At 36.8% G+C, this 17,439-nt stretch overlaps 1 protein-coding gene across 1 annotated transcript in view; it reads left to right on the top strand.

Annotated features, from left to right (window-relative positions):
• The window catches only part of EPB41L4B (erythrocyte membrane protein band 4.1 like 4B), a 221,204-nt gene that overhangs the window by 137,227 nt on the left and 66,538 nt on the right, over window positions 1-17,439 (top strand). The window lies entirely within an intron of this gene.

Raw genomic sequence — 17,439 nt, 5'->3', positions numbered from 1 at the left:
CTTGGATACCAGAATTCTTATCTTAAAAGTCCCAAAAAATGAGCTTTGGACCATCTTGTATAGAGTGAAACTTCCTTAGAATCTCATTGTCTCAGATTGTGCTGTTATTTTATAAGCTATTCACATGAGCATCTATGAATGGAGTTATTATTGTATATCATTCAATGAATAAACATTTATTAAGCACCTGCTATGTGCTAGGTGAGCACCAGAATGCAAAAATAAAAAGCCCTAACTCTCAAGAACCTCTCGTTCTAATGGGGTAGACAACATGACAACTATGTAGGGACAGGATATATAAAAGAAGAATTGGCAGTAATTAACAGAAGGTACTAGCATAGAGTGGGATCAGGAAAGGCTTCTCAGAGAAGATAAGAAGTCTAAGTGGTCATATTCCCATTCCCTTAGCACTGAGGTTACAGAACCATAAAATAATGAGATTTAGGAAGCAGAAAAGCACATGGCCCATCTGTATTATCCAGAGACAACCAATACCATAGTTAAGGGATTTAACAAAAAATTGAGAAACAGAACATTTTAACAGTGAAGGATTATGTCTGGAGTTAGTTATTTAGTGTCAGAAAAAACTATATTTTATTTGAATTGGACTAAATCTAACAGCATCTGTGTAGTGCAGCATAGTATTTGGGAAGTGATGAGGAGTATAGGGGAAAAGCATTAATGTTGAAGTAGAGAGATCTGGTTTTGAATTTTAGTCTCAATGGTCAAATGCCATTATTGGCAGGCCAATTAATATCTCTGAGCCTTTGTAAATGAGAGATAATATACATTGGGCTTCTGAAGCCTAAATATCCTAGAAATATTGTAAGCTAATGTTACAATTGATTTTCATAAAGGCTCAGTGTTCTAACCTATCCAGGTCTTTTTGAGTCCATTTGGTCATCCAGGTCATCTGTAAATTTTATAAAGATGTCATCTGTGTTCTTTTACAAAAAACACAGGGCCAAGCCCAAAATTCTCCCTTAGTAGCTCTTACATCACAGTAATTTTTGTACCTGCTAACTGAAAAGATGAATCCTCCTTTATTAAAAAAAAAAACAGTTAAAATAATAACCTTATCTGACAGTGTAAGCTACAATTTCATATTTGTTGTCCCATTTCTCAACCAGAATGAGGGAAGTGCTTTTCTATGGGACTAAGAGAGATCATTACAAATACTTAGCTATACATTGATTTATAGTATTAGTATTTATTAGAATTGTAATTTGTGTTCGTTTTACTTGGTATGTAAGACCATACTTTAAAGATAGAAAATTAGGGGAAAGTGTGTTAAATAGATTTGGTATCTCAAAAGATTTGGCTGCCTTTCAAAAACTTTCCAAAAGGAACTAGACTGAAGAAGATAAAAGTCACTTTTTCTGCATTACTTCTCTTCTGTGATAAAATGATATCCAGCTCAGGAATTTTCTGTCTTATCCTTTGGATGATACCAGGTTCTCTTATTGGTACCAGAACCCCAGGATCTTCCTCTTGATTTTCCAATGGTACCTGTCATCTTTCTTTCATCCTGCCCCATGTAGGTACCAATAGCTTTTTCTCTAACATGAGGGAATATTAGGGCACAAGTTATAAATAATCTAGATATCTCTTAAGTTACGGTTTAATGTTTTTCAGACATCTTAATGAAGTGAAAAATCTTCAGTCTCCCCTCTTCTTTCCCCTTACCATCACAGCAGATGTGATAGGGATAGAAATTAGACACAGGTGACTTTTTGGTACCATATAGTTTATTTCACTAATCTTTTTGTTAAAGCTTTTTAATCATATAATTTTTTGCCTAATCCTCTCAACTCCCCCATTCCTATATTGAGCAACTTTTTATCTCATTATTATCTCTTGAGGACTAGGTAATTTCTTAACTGAGCCCCATGTCTCTTTATGCTTATGCTCAGAATTTGACTTTAGTGACCATCTTCTTCATGAATTATACTATTGTTCACAGTTGTGACATTAGAAACCCCTTTTCTATCATTGTCTTCCCTCTCTAGGTCCTATTCTTTTTCTTAAAGTATTCTAGATAAATCTATTTCTTCCCTTCATGTTGCTTTTTTTCCTGCTTTTTTCATTTTCCAGAGGGCTTTGATCCTTGCTCCCATACTCTGGACTTTCTCCATCCTTTTCTCCATTTTATCCTTCAGTCCTTTCTTATATTCATCATTCTATCCTTTCCTCTGTCTCTTTCCTACTCTCTTTTTCATAGGCCCCTCACTCCTTCCTGGGGTATCACTAGTTTACAAGCAATTTCCTTTTTCATTTATATTAAGACATAATTTGAAGGTCCTTGGTGTGCAGAAAATTAGAACACTGAGTGTAGAGTCAGGAAAAAATGATTTTACATTTAGATTCAGACATTTACTACCTGTGTAACATTTGATAACTTAACCTCTATCTCAGTTTCCTTAACTATAAAATGAAATATTAGTATAGTAATAGTAAGGCCTATCAGGTTTGGTGTAAGAATCAAATGAGATATTTATAAAGTGCTTAACATGATGCCTAACATAAAGTAGGTGTTTAAATATTTGTTTCTTTCTCCTCTTCTCTCCCTCCCTTCTTCCTTTCTTTCTTTTCTCCCTACATTCTTTTCCTCCCCTTCCTTCTTTCTCCCTCCATTTCTCCTTCCTTGTCTTCCCTCCTTCTATTCTTCTTTCTCCCTCTCTTCTTCTTCTTCCCCTCCTCTTCCCTTCCTTCCTCTGTCCTCCTGTCCTCTTTTCCTTCTTCCCTTCCTCCCTTCCCTCCTTCCCTGCCTCTCTTTTCTCCCTTCCCTTCTTTACTCCCTTTCTCCCTTCCACATCCAATCAATTAGTTCTTCAGTATTTCACACAGCTAACTATCCCCTATTCTAGTTCAGTCAAATCCTACAAAAATGGACAGTATTCAGGCTTACTCCTCACATTCATAAGAATATTGGTATATTTAAAAATCAGTTCAGTCAACAGCAGATCATAACATATCACAAACATTTGTTAAGTACTGGTGTGTGCAATGGTAGCCTCTGGGTGACAGTTTGCCTAAGCTGTGGTCTCGCTTTCACCAAGTTTAAAGTCAGAGAGGCTAAGATGTAAATCATGAGAATGCAGTTTTACATACTAACATTTTCTTTGTATTCCCAGTGGTTAGCACATAGTAAGTTCTTAATAAGTGCCTCTTGATAAATGTATCAAAGTCTATTGGAAAAAAGCATTTCTAACCAGGGAAGTCTCAGAAGATTTCCTAGAGTAGGTGACATTACAGTTGTGCATTAATGGGCACGATTTCAAAGGTCACGAGGAAAAAGGAAGGATCCCAAAAATAAGAAACCATTTGTGCACAGTGTGTGAAGGAAGTAACATGAGGTAAGTATGGTAAGAGAGAAAAACAACTAAGTTGTGGAGGAGGGCCTTGAATGCCAAAGAAATTTAAACTTTTCTGGGTACTTAGAGGCAGTCTCTGAATCATTTTGAGCATCTCTATGGTTTAAGAATATTTCTGTTGATGATATGATGAATGGAAGCAGATTATAAGGAGGCTGTTCAACCAACTAGGCCAGTGATGGTATTTGCTAGGATGGAAGCAGGTTCGTAGATTTGGGCCGTAAAGCTCCTTCAAAGACCTCCGATTGAGCCCCTTGTTTTATAGGTAAAGATGGTTTTCTGGTTGTTGTCCTTCAGGTACAAAGAGGACCAAAAGATATCACAATGTTGGGGTTAAGGTACAGTGTATCCAACTGTAGTTGATTGGCTTGGCTTAGAAGGCTCCGTCACAAGTTGGGCACAAATAGTCCATTTGAACATTTGGAGTGGAGGTATTTCTCCACTTAAACGTCTCACTTCAAATAGCTGACTGAAGCCCTGATTTGTTGACTCCAAATTTAATAAGTTTTTTTTTTCACCTGCAATAGTGAAGCAGGATTTAATTCAAGAGTGTGAATTATGGAACAAAAAGGATTTGGTAAGTGATTGGTGAAGTTGGAAAAATCAAAGATATGATTACCAACATGGACGACTAGATGACGGTGTCACACGTGAAAATACTAGTATCAAAATAAGTGGATTTGGAGGGAAAGAGAGGTCAGTTAGGGGCATATCAGGTTTGAGTTGCTGATGGGACAGTTGGGTGGAAGAATCCTAAAAGCAGTTAGAAGTGAAGGTCTTGGGTTCAGAAAAGAGATCAAGGTCTGCCTACACTTGGGAATTTCGAGTCATCTACCAAAAGTAGTATGTCTTTGGAGCTACAGAAGTTAAAACTGGCCAAGAAAGAGGATGAGAAGGGAGCCAAAGAGAGACCTTTGGAAAACACTTATATTTGAAGGATGGGGAAAGAGCTCTCCAAAGGATAGGAGAAGGAGCAGGGAGTAAAGTGGGTTAAGTTCAGGGTCACAGAAATCAAGAGAAGAAAATTTTTCCAAAGGTCAGCATGGAAAATAGTGTTGAATGATTCAGTGAGATTGATTCAGATGAGGACTGATAAGTCACTGCAGCTGACTAGAAGGAAGTCATTGACAGCTGATTAAATAAAAATACAGGAGGGGTAGAGGGAATACAAAATTCTGAGTCCTGAAAAGAAAATCAAAGAAGAGGAAATAAAGATTGTAGGTACAGCAACACAGACAAAAATGGTGAATTTGATAGTAAAGAGAAGTTGATGAGAATTAGGACCATAGCTCTCAGAGACAAGATGTCCAGTGTTTTTATTTGAACTAAAGTTGGGAAGATCTGGGTTCAAGCTTCACCTCTCATGTACTAGTTCTAGCTGGGCAAGTTACTTGTTAACCTAAAATAGTAAAAAGTGTTTTTTTTTTTTTTTTTAATTTCATATGGGAGTTTCCTATACCAACAGAATCCAATCTCTATCCATTCAAATATTAACTATTTCATAGAATGAGAAAATTTTTAAATACATTCAACCATATAGGATCCATATAGCATCTTTCCTCATGGTTATTGAGCTAGAAGTTGTAAACAACTCTTATCAAAAACAGTAAAGAATTTTACACCTTGCTATAATGAAGTGTAGAGAATCTGAAATCCCATGAATTTCAAAGGTGTCAAACATCCTCACATAGAAAGAGGAAAAAAAACTGCTGATGCAGAATGTGAACCAACAGGATCTGAAAGCTGGAACAATACCAGGCCATTGTTAAGAGAAGTATGATGTTGGAACTTTTAGGAAGTAGGACGTGCAGAACCACAAGGTAACCCCACCCCCAGTTATGTTCTGCAGTGGACACACCCTTACTAAAGTATTGTTTGGCTGTAGAAAACTTGGAGATAGTTTCAGAGAGAAAAGAAAACAAGAATTCATTGGCTGTTAAAAAAAAAAAAAAAAAAAAAAAAAAAAAAAGGCTGTTTTGAAATTACATTATTGTAAAAAATTACTGGAATTTTTTAAATGATTTAAGAGGTATATATTTATGTCTGTGCATTATACCTCTAAGGGCAAAGCCTATTTTCTTTTAAGACAGGGAGTTAGGTTAGAGCTCCTGTTCATTTTCTGAGGATGGGAAATGCTGAGAAATACCTGCAGAACAGGAACAAGTAGAAAAACTGTTAAGAAAAATGAAAGGTGCTTTTGTCATAGACTAGACAATTCCTAGTCTAGAATTAAGGATGAGACTTTCACTTAGTAAGGAAACTTTCATATAGCAGATTCTGCATGTTTATTGAATTGAATGAATGAAAGCAGCAATATTTAAAGTGTTTGTCCTGACACCCTTTCAGGGAGCCCTTGGAGATAAAAACTTTCCAGTTATACTAAGACATTTTAATTTCCAACATGGTAAACATCAATAGAAACAAAATCCCTTGGGGACAGGTCCTTATTCATAATGTATAAAGAAATTTTGGGACCAAAATGATTGAGGAAGATAGGAAAGAGAAATAAGCATTTATACAGCACCTATTATGTGCCAGGCATTATACTAAGTGTTTCACAAAGATCTCGTTTGATCCTCATAACTCTTGTGAGGGAGGTTGAGACTGTAATCTACATTTTACAATTAAGGAAACTAAGAGATTAAGTAATTTGCCCCAAGTATCATAGCTAGTAAGTGTTAGATATCAAATTTGAACTTGGATTTTCCTCATTCCTGGTCCAGTGCTCTATCCACTGGGCTTCCTAGATAGTTGCCCCAAATAAATAACAACAGATAGAATTCTAAGCTTAGATCTTGAATTTAAACTCTACCTCAGAAACTTATTAGCTCTGGGGTCTTAGGCAAGTAATTTGACCTCTCTCAATCTTAGTTCCCTCGTCTGTAAAATGAAAAGGTCTGACTTGATGGGCTTTAAGATCCTTTATATAACCCAAAATTGTTGTGAGGATCAAGGGAGATAATTGTAAATTGCTTAGCATAGTGCCTGGTACATAATAAACACTATGATAAGTAAGTAATAAGTGTATCTTGGAATTTTTATAAAAGAGGTTTATTGAGTAACAAACAGATCTAGAATGTCATTTTTATTTTGAATGTTACTTTTTAAGAAGGAGAGGGATAAGGGAAGGAATAGCCAGAGAAGTTGGTCACAATACTTGAGCATCCTGCTGTATGAGAATCAGGTGAAGGAACCAGGAATACTTAGGCTGGAGAAGAGTTAGAAGGACTATCATATGGGAAGCAGTACTAGAAAAGAAAGTGAATGTTTCAGAAAAAAACTTAGATTTAATGAAAGCAAAACACTTCCCAACTATGGTAGGTTATTAAACAGAATGGAGTTGCCTCAGGATGTAGTAGTTTGTTTTTTTGTTGGTTTTTTTTCCCCTCACTGGAGGTCTTTAAAAAAAAAAAAAAAGTATGACCGTCACTGATCACATAAATGTAGAGGGGAGTCAAGTATAAGTTGGAATAAATGGTTTCTGAGGTCCCATACTGGTGGAGAAGGAAGTTCTGAAAACGCACTCCAAGGTAAGTATGATTTGTGTAATGGCTAGAACCCTATTTGTGGTCCTTTTTGTCAGCAACCAGCAATTAGGTGGACCATTTTATGCCCAACCATCTACTGTAGCTCCCTGGTCACTGGTTACTAAGCATTTCTACATCTGTCATGTCCTTGAGCTCCATCATCTCCACCCATTGCCCTCTGTCTCTGGAGATGCCATTGGATGCTTCTCTGCTAGACTGATGCCTCTAGGTGCTAGAGTTTTCACTTGTTGCCCCATTGCCATTTGCTATTATGGCTCCTTGGGAGTTTGGGGGTGGCAAAGGGATATTTATCACTTTTATGAGACTGGAGAGTAAACCTTGAGGGACTGACATGCTAACAGGAACTTCTTAACACAATTTTCGTACTTTTGTTAGAAAAACCTCTCTACTCAGGCAGTTGGGTCAAGACTTTGTTTTTAATTTTTTTTTAATTTAACTCATTCATTTCTAACACAAAAGAACAGTTCCTTGCTAGGTTAAGGCAAATAAATTCCTTTCACCTCCTTCACAGCCAACAGTGCAGGCTGTATATCCCCACCAGGTTTTTTTAAGTAAGTCATGCTGAGTTTTTCTGGAGCTCAGGATAAAACATAAACAGTTTTTTTATTTTTCCTTTCAACTCCCATCATGGTCGAGGCAGCTAGAACTGTATTCAAACACTATAAATTGCCTTGAAGCTTAAATAAGCCCTCAAGGAGGTAGTTAATAACACTGAAGAGGCAGAGCAGGGCCTCTGCAGTACATTTCTGCCATCAGCAAAGAAGCTTCAATTCTTAATACTCATTATGTCTTGATCACTTCTGGTAGCTACAGGCACCTTCTTAATTAGCTCATTTATTCATTTGGTTCATATATTATTTATTGGACAATTATTAATATAGTTCATTTAGAGTTTACAGTGGTTTTTTTTTTTAAATTATAGACTAAAAGCACATTGTCATCAATTAGAATTCTATCAGGATTATCTATTTCACTTGGATTTCCTAGTACCTAGACTACTTTGTCACTAAGACCCCTGAAATTAGGATCGCTGCATAGCAGTTTTGCCAGACAGAGACACAGGCATATTTTGAATAACCTGGTAGAAGTTCTCCTCACATGATATGGGGCAGAGTGTATTGAGAGGGATTTTAAGAGCCTCTATCCCCCCAAGAATCTATAACAGGAGAAAATTCATGACAGTGATCATTCTAAACTTTAGTTTTCTCATATCTCCCACTTTACTTCCTACTCCCACTCACCAATCAAAAACATTCTGCCTTAACACTCAAAATAAATAGTTCTTATTACTGTGTTTTCTTTTACTAAGATAACTAGAAGATAGTTATCTAGAAGAAGGTCAAAGCAAAAGGCAATCAATTAAGCAGTATAGCAAAAATAAGTGACAAGAAGGCCTCCTTGATAAATACAGGGTACACACTCTCAGGTTACTCATCCGTGGGATAAGGGATTCAAGTTGTTAATACTTATTGTGGGGCTCATACAAAGGGACTTTGGAGCCAGGTATATATTCTTAACTGGGGCAACACAAGCTTCTGAACCACCAGGATTCTCACGATTTTTTCTCACTACTGTGCTATAATTTAAGGTATCACTATTTTATTTGGATTACTTCGGGTTATTTGAGTTCCTTTGACTCTGCCAGTGACCTAGAGGAGCCCTAACATAATTCTTAAAGTCTGGCTTTTGGACTCTCTTCTACTGCCGATGGTGGGACAGACAGGGAGCTTGGTCAAAACTTACATGACAGAGTAAGAAATTTGCTTTCGTATTTTTCTACTCCTGTTGTGATTTATACTGACCACAAAAGCTGAATAAAGAAGAGCAAAAAGGTAATGATGATCTTTGCCTTACTCCCCTCCCCAATCCCAGCAACCAAATCATTGCACTTACTACAAGAAGAAGATTTATGCCTTCTATCACGACCTCCCTCCTATCCCTTTCTCCAAACCTCAAAGTCTCTCGAAGTCTCCAGCTGTCCTCTGCTTGTCCCCACATGGGGTGAAATGGTGATCAACTCATGGATGTTCTGGAAGGGGAACCAGGTGATTGCGTGCCTATTGAAGACAGCATCAACACTTCTTGTTTCTCTCTCCAGAGCATCGTTCAACAAACAAAATTTTAAATTAAGCACCTATTAAGTACAAGGTATTTTACTAGGTGCTGGGGAAAGAAAAGTTTATAAAAATTGTAATAATAACAGTACCTGACCTCAAGGAGCTTCCAATCTACTGGAAAGGATATGATATACACACAGATAAGTATAATGATAAAAGATATGCTATGATGGGGGTGGATGATAAGATGATTTAGGAAAATTTGAAAAGAATACACTGGGAGGGGGGAATAAGGAAGGCTTAGCAGAGGAAATAGCACCTGAACTAATCCTTAGATAAAAGGTAAGTGTGCTGGAGGGAGTATATCCTAGGTATGGGGAATGACCTGCACGTATACAAGGTATTGGTAAACATCAAGATTAGATGAGCCAATAACTTGTGGTCCAGTATGACTAGAACATAAAGGGTAGCAGTGTTTAGAGGTGGACTTTGAAGAGTTCTAAGTATGAGGCTCAGGAATTTATATCAAGAAGAAATAGACAATAATAAACAGATTTTGAAAAAGAGTGATATAATCGGTACTCTGTCTTAGGAATGTCATCTTAGCATTCATGTCTCCATAGATTTCAGAAGGAAGAGTAAATTGGAAGCTTAAAATGGTCCAGGTGAGAAGTAATGAATATATGAAGGAGGGGTGAGTGGAGACTGACTTATATGGAAAGAGAAGAGGTGGATCTCTGGGAGAGATCATATCCGAAGAACTTGGCATCTGATAAGATATTAGGGGAGAGAAGATGAAAAAGTAAGAGCTTGCAATCTTGATAACTGGGAAGATAGTGATGTCCTCATCTGACAAATGGACTTTGGGTGACTTTTTAGCTCTGATGTTCCTGCTCCCTCTAAAAGGTGACCAGTAATGCTTCATGTCACGGTGTTGGCAGGAAATCAAAACAGTATTTGATAGCATTTACCCCAAAATTAACAACTGCCTTGTTATAACGAAATTTAAGTCAATTAAAGTGTTAGTGAAGTTTGTGTCCTGTTTAGATGATGATCCACCATTTACATAACGTTTTTAAGATTTCCATGCTTTCTCCTTAAAACAAACCTGTGGCACAGGTAAGCAAAATAGTATTTCTCTGAAGAAGCTGAGGCAAAGATAAAATAGCTTGCTCAGGGTTACACAATGTAACAAACATTGTTACACAATAAAGATTACACAACCATTACAAATGGTTAATGTTGGAGCTAGGACCCAAACCTAAGTTTCCTGACTGAAGCCAGTACTCATTCTAGTATATTATATTCCAGAGACATTTTCAGTTCAACAAACATTTCAATTCAACAAAAACAACCTATCTAGGTTGTAGATACTATGAGATTACAAGGGAAATGGATCTTGCCCTCAAAGAAGTTATATTCTGCTGGGCAAAAAACATATATACATATAAGTAATACAAAATATATACAAAATAAATACAAAGTAATTTGGAAAGTGCTAACAAGTTGGAGGGACCAAGAAGGGTCTCTTGCAATAGGGCACTTGATCGGGGACTTGTATGGAGCTAGAGATTCCAAAAGGTGGAAGCAGAGAATTCAAACCTTGGGAAATTTAAGGGAGGCTTTGAAGATGGTACAAGAGAGTGGAGAATATGGTACAAGCAAAGCCCCAAGACAGAAATGTAAGATGAATTTGAGGAACACTATGTTGTCTGGTTGGGATGATGAAGAGGCAACCTCTATAATTCACTATCACAAAGGAAAGTCTAGTCAAGAGATTGAATTTGGTCTTTTCTATTGGGAATGAAATAGCCTGGCTTTAATTCAAATTATCTCCCTTGGGAGAGAATAAGAATACCATTTATGCCCCACAGATTGAAACCTCAATCTTACCATCACTGGACAACTAATAATAATGAAAAATTACCAGGATTTCTAAAAAGTACCAGAAATGGGATTTCAAAGTGCAATAAATAATTATTATTTAGTGTTGCCTAAACCTATTAGTGTTGCCACTCTAGATGTCTCATAAATCAAGCTTCATTTTTCTCTTGGTTGCCAAAGAACTGTCACTCATCTTTTTAAAAAACAAAAATAAATCTTCACTTGGCACTGCTTTTCATTAAAGCTATCATTCTAATATCTCTCTTTTCCTTTCACAGCTTGACTCCTAAAAAAGAGTTGTCTTATACCAGTGGTATCAAGCTAATAGAAACTGCACTGCATTATTGTCTTAGAAGACTATGTATTAACGTTTATATGTTGCTGTATTTTATGTTAAATATTTACCAATTATATTTTAATCTGGTTTGGCTGTACTGGAGAATGTCCTGAACTTCCATGTGACATATTTTATATCTCTGGTCTATTCCCTTTACCATCTGTTTCCCAATCTCCACTTACTTCTCAACCCTTTCAACTTCGTCATTTGACTAAAGCTACTATCTCCAAGGTTATCCAGTGGATTTTTTTTCATCATTAAATTCAGTGATCTTTTCTTAGTTCTCATCTTTCTTGACTTTTCTGCAATTTCTGACACTGTGCATTCTCTCCTCTCCTGAACATACTTTTGACCTTTGGCTTCTATGACACTGGTCTTCATCTGGTGGTTCTCTTCTTGCCTGTGTGATCATATCCTCTCATTTGTCTCAGCAATAGATCCTTCTTTTCTTGACCATTGTCAGAATATCCCCCAAGGCTCCATCTATTTTGGGACCTCATGTCTATGCAAAGGATTTCTAAATCTAGCTATTTTGTCTCTATACCACACTGAGTGAAAATGTTGAAATGAAGCAACCAAATATTGATTAGGAGGTCACAAGCAGTCTGTTTTCCATTTAGCTTTTGTGCTTATTCTATCAAAAAATGTAATTAAATAACTACTAGGGTCTAACACAAAGACCCCCAAGGATAACTTTCTGTTCAATCTGCTCAGTCATTCAACAATTGCTGCTTTGACACTATTTGAACTAGTTAATGTAGGGCTACATCTCTTGTGTTTTATAACACTTGGCCTTGGATTCTGATTTCCATCTTCTAGTGCCCCAAATTTGAAGCAAGTAAGCTAATGTTGATCATACCTCTATGGGCTACCTGAATAGTTCTCACTAAGTTTCTTTTTTGTGTATCTCTAGAGCAAGGCTTCTTAAATTTTTTCCACTCACGACTCCTTTTTACTTGAGAATTAATTACATGACTCTGGATGCATAGGTATATAAAATAGGCATACAAATCAAGCATTTATTCATAATAAATCATAATTTTGCAACCTTCATTTTCAGTTATGTGATCCTATATAGGGTTGCAATTTAAAGTTTAAGAAGACTAGGTAATCTAGGAGACAGGTGGGTTGGTGGATAAGAATCCTGGACCTAGAGTCAAGAAGATTTGAATTCAAATGCAATGTCAAAACTCTTACACAGCTGTGTAATCCTGGGTAAACCATTTAATTCCTTTTTGCCTGGGAGGCATCTAGATGACTCAGTGGACAAGATGCTGGTCTTGGATTCAGGAAGACCTGAGTTCAAAATGCTTCCTCCAGACAATATCTGAGCAAGTCCCTTAACTTCTGTTTGCCTTAATCCACTGGAGAAGGAAATGGAAAACTGTTTCTGTATCTTTGTCAAGAAAACCCCCTGCCCAGTATTGTCATGATGTGGTCCACAGGATCATGAAGAGGCAGATATGACTGAACCACAACAGATGAAATAAGCCTATAATTCCACCTTTCAGTCTTGGAATCAATTTATTTAAAGGTAGAAGGACCTGCAAACTTCTCCTGTAAACTACCGCAAAAGTGACTTCTTGTTCGTGGACACAATAGATAAGTCCTTCCCACACATTTTGCATATGTTCATTCTGTGTGTAATTAATAGCCTAAATACTACTAAAACATTTCAACCAACAAGATTCCACAGTGGTTTGCTCATCTGCTCCCACCAGTTCCTGTGCTTGTTTGACTAGTGAACCTGTTCCCTGAGCTAGCAGCCTTGTCCTGTTTTTAAAATAAAAGATCATGCCTAGAGCCGTAGCTCCTTCATAATTAACCTCACCTTTGCCATCATAGAGATGTGGGTTGGATACCATTCCTGATCTGGTGAATTCTTTCATGGATTCTCTTCCCACAAACTGGGAGTCAGAACAATTGAGTAATGGGGTAGGAAAGTTGCAGCTCTTTACAAGGGCTATAGTTTCTCCATTACTCAAAGCCTGCTTTTTGCAGAGAACCAGAAGTTCTGGGCTGGTATTTCTAAACTGACTTCATATACCATGATTTCAGAAATAATTTTCCTGGTAGGAGCAAGATGGGGGAGATATGAAAAGGAAGAGAGTGAGCACCAGCCAGAGGCAAGTGAAACTCTGTAACTTAAAGCTTAAAAACTCTCTTGATGGATTGTTTCTTCCTCTATACAACTAATTGGACCAAGTAATCTCTAAGATTTGTTCCTTCTCTAACCTGAAGCCTTGTGCTTCAGTGAATAAAAATCAGCTTCTTGGGGCAGGAGCACTTTTATTTGGAACCATTCCAAGGAATTTATACTTTCCAGCCCCAAAGCTTTTAGTAACTTCATTGAACTTCAACTCTAGGCACTGCGCTTCAGCCAGCTGGGCTCCTTGGATTTAGGGAAATGTCCAGATAGAACCCTAATGACTGCCTATCTCTATCACTGCTACCATTTCTGAATTTTTTTTATCATAATTTCTATCTTTCCCTTCTACTTTCCTATATACCTTACAGACCAAAAGAGTGCATTTTCTAGGTTTTATTTACAAAAGAAAAGAATATGCATCTGCAGAAACCACTTAAAAGGGTGAAGTGATTAGAAATAAACAAAAAAGTGGTACTCAAGATTTCTAATAAAATCAAAGTTATACAGGCTAAGACCTTCCCTGTCCTAAACTACCAGTAGCCTCAGTTAAGAAGGGCCTTGTCACTTCAAAACCCTTACAAGATTTGAGGCATGTCCCCTCCTCCCCACCCCCAGCTTTCTAGTTTGATCGCATTCATCCATTCTTCAATCCCAGGTCAAATTCGAGATTCACTCATTTAGCCAATGGATGGCATGGCATACTTGTAGTTTTCTACCCATATCTTATACTACTTAATAACTTTATTTTTCTCTCCTATTGAGAGAAAACCATCTAAAAGCAAATTAAATACTCTCATTATCTCAAACAGATCAGAATTAAAGAAAATATAGGTCACTTTCCTATTCCTTTCTTAAGGTTACTATAAAAGATTGTGCCATTACTACTTTGTGACAAAGTCAACCATAGCTAAGCTCTTCTGAGTCATTCCTGTTTCTTTATGGTATGTCTCTGTCAGAGGTCATGGGACACAGGCAGAGGTCAGGATGGTCCAGTCCCTGTTTATACCTTTGCTAGATTCAGTCCACAAAGATCAGAGGATTTAATGAGCATCAGGAACTAAAACTCTGTATTCTGAGATATGGCTGTTATGAGTACATTATATAAGTGCTGCCTTGCCATGGCCCTTCCATGTTCTAGTGAATTGTTCTCAGATGTTAACAGCTAGCATTTATATTGATACAGCTCAGTGGTGTAGTGGATGGAGTGCCAAGCACAGCGATGTCAAAAAAATTAGTCCCAGAGTCTTGAATGTAATAGGTGTCTGAGGCACAATTTAAATTTGGGTCTTCCTGACTCCAAGCTCAATATTCTATCCACTACAGTTCTTAGCTGCCAATAATGACAGTTTAACTTACAAGCACGTTAACCAATCTAATCCATGTCAGGACCATCTTGTCCTGTCTCTATTTAGTATTATTTTTAGTATCTACTTTTTGTGAAGCTGGACCATTACAATTCTGGTAAGGAAAAATAGAGTTTCTGAGGTACATAATTGCAAAGTGAGGCATTCTGATGGATCCCTTGGAAAAGAAAACATCCTAATCAGCTGAAGGGACCTGAGAGACAGCATAATATAGTACAAAGTGTAATTATAATTAAAATTTTGGAGCTATCTAAGAGTTAAGAATTTTCTTTTCTGAGTAGAGATATGGAACTACGGGTACAAAAAACTATATATAATGCCAGATACCATTGATGCTTGTTTAAAGGCTTTTCCCCCCTCTTATTTGTTTTTTCTTACAAATGACAACTCATAAAACAATGAAGGAATAAGTAGGCATGTAAGTAGAAATCAAGATGATATAAAAATGTCAAAATAAAAATAATGGCAAAAGGATTCCTGAATGTACAATCAGGAAAACTAAATTTTAGGCTCAGTCACATTATTAATAATAGGAATAATGGCTACTACATAATATTTAAGATTTGCAAAACCTTTTAGGAGTATCTTGTTTTATCCTCATAATAACCCTGTGAAGTATGTGCTATTACTGCTACTATTCTATTAATAGGGAAACTAAGGCAAAGAGATGAAATGATTGCACATGATCACACTGCTAGGAAGCATCTACAGAGACATTTAAATCCAGATTCTCTTGATGTCAAGTACAGATCTCTATCCACTATACCAGAGGTGTCCAACATGTTCCACAGACCACACACAAACTACAATGCTCCCCAAAGCAGCCCCAACAGATTAAAATGTAATTGAGAAATATTTAACAATATAAATAAAAATACAATAAAACATAATGGTTATGTTAAATATTCTAGGCTAATATGTAGCTGGCAGAAATGCTAAGGTATAGTTTAGTAACCTTATTTCTATTTGAATTTGACATCACTGACCTACCCCATGACCATGTAATCTCTTTGGGTCTCAGTTTCCTTATATGTTAAATTAGGGTATGTGACTAAATAAACTTGTAATATCCTTCTATCTCTAATGTTTTATGTTTCTGTAGTCTCTAAAAACTCAGAGTTACAAAATAATAATAATGACAATAACAATAAATAATAGATCACTTTTGTTTAGTGCCTACTATGTGCCAAACGCTGTGTTATCAATATGGTCCTCACAACAACCCTGGGAAATAGTGTTAATTATTATCCTTATTTTACAAGTGAGAAAATTGAGCCTACAGGTTTAGTAACTTTCCCCCAATCACAGAACTAGTATCTGAGATGGATTGGAACTCATGTGTTTTTTGCTCCTGGACCAATACTTTATAGACTATTTCAAGATATTGCTAAAAGTTTCACATATATCCTCAACTTCTCAGCCTCCTTTTTTCTGAGTTTATGACATTGATCCTTTCCAGTCACCAAACTCAAAGCCTTGGTTCATCTTGACTTCCATTCTTTCAAATTCACAGCAGTATTTCCAAAGCTGTCATTAGGCAGCTTTAATTTGAGTCTTCATTCATGCTTCCCTTGTACTTATCCAAAAATTCATCATAATGTAACATTTTGTGGTATGGGAGAAGGAACTTCTGGACATCAAGGTTGCTTTCAAAATACGGCACCACCATTTTGAAGGTGCTCCTTTAACATTGAGCCTCCTACATCCTTACTGGTTTGTTCCTCTGTTTGGGACCACCCACTAGATAGTGAATATTTTTTTTTTACCTATCTATAATGCTCATCAATCTAGTGAAGTAATTTAACAAAAAGATATAATAAAGACACTTTCATATATCACAACTAACTTTTGTGAGAAAACAAAGATTCTCTAAGGATGCATTTCTGGGACATAGTGGTGAAAGTTCCCAGGTTCATGCTTCTGGTTCACAACTTTCCTAGTCTATGAGGTATTTAGAAATATCTTCTTGATGCTGGGTGACCCCAATTCTGAATGACTTTTTCCAATCAATAGAGACTGGGTGATTTTGAAGATTTGGAGGGTGGAACCATTTGAAATATTTGGAACAATGGCCAAAGACAAATGGAGTATATGATTTATCTGAATCATGGGTGCCCTAATTTAATAGCAATCAATGAATATGTGTTGTGGTAGACAAAAAGCTGGTATCACAGGCAAGAAAGACCTAGGTTGTAGTCCCCAATCCCAGTAGGTTGAATACTCAGAACTAATTCTAATTGGATAAATCTACCTTAGAGAAATGAATTTGCATAGCCACCCTTGATAGAATAATAGCTCTGGGGTTTAAATCCTACTCGTAACTAGAAGGGGAAAAAATTACCTATATAATCTTGGAAAAGTCATGGCCTCTGGGCTTCAGTTTCCTTATCTGTAAAATGATGGACTGAGCTAAAAGAACTTTGTGGCACCTTTTAGCTTTCTATCTATGATCTAGTGGAGTTGGGGGTCTCTGGAACCATAGAGAGATTGGTACTTTCCTATATTGTGTGGCTCTTGTCTTGTAAGCATGGGACTTGCTCCACTTAATGCTTCCCAATCATGTTAGTGGCTAGCAGCACTACCTCACCTGGTGGTTAAACATAGTTTCTCTCACCCCCCTGCATGCTACACCACCCTAAGCCCTAAGAAGACAATCTAAAATCAATTGTCATTTTTCTCCTGGTTTCAAAACCAAAACTGCTAAAAGTCTGCAAAGATGCAATTGG

This window comes from Sminthopsis crassicaudata, chromosome 1, assembly GCF_048593235.1.
Source record: "Sminthopsis crassicaudata isolate SCR6 chromosome 1, ASM4859323v1, whole genome shotgun sequence".
NCBI classification, from domain to species: domain Eukaryota; kingdom Metazoa; phylum Chordata; class Mammalia; order Dasyuromorphia; family Dasyuridae; genus Sminthopsis; species Sminthopsis crassicaudata.
Note: the sequence above shows the minus strand (reverse complement) of the source record. Positions and strands in the feature narration are given on the sequence as shown.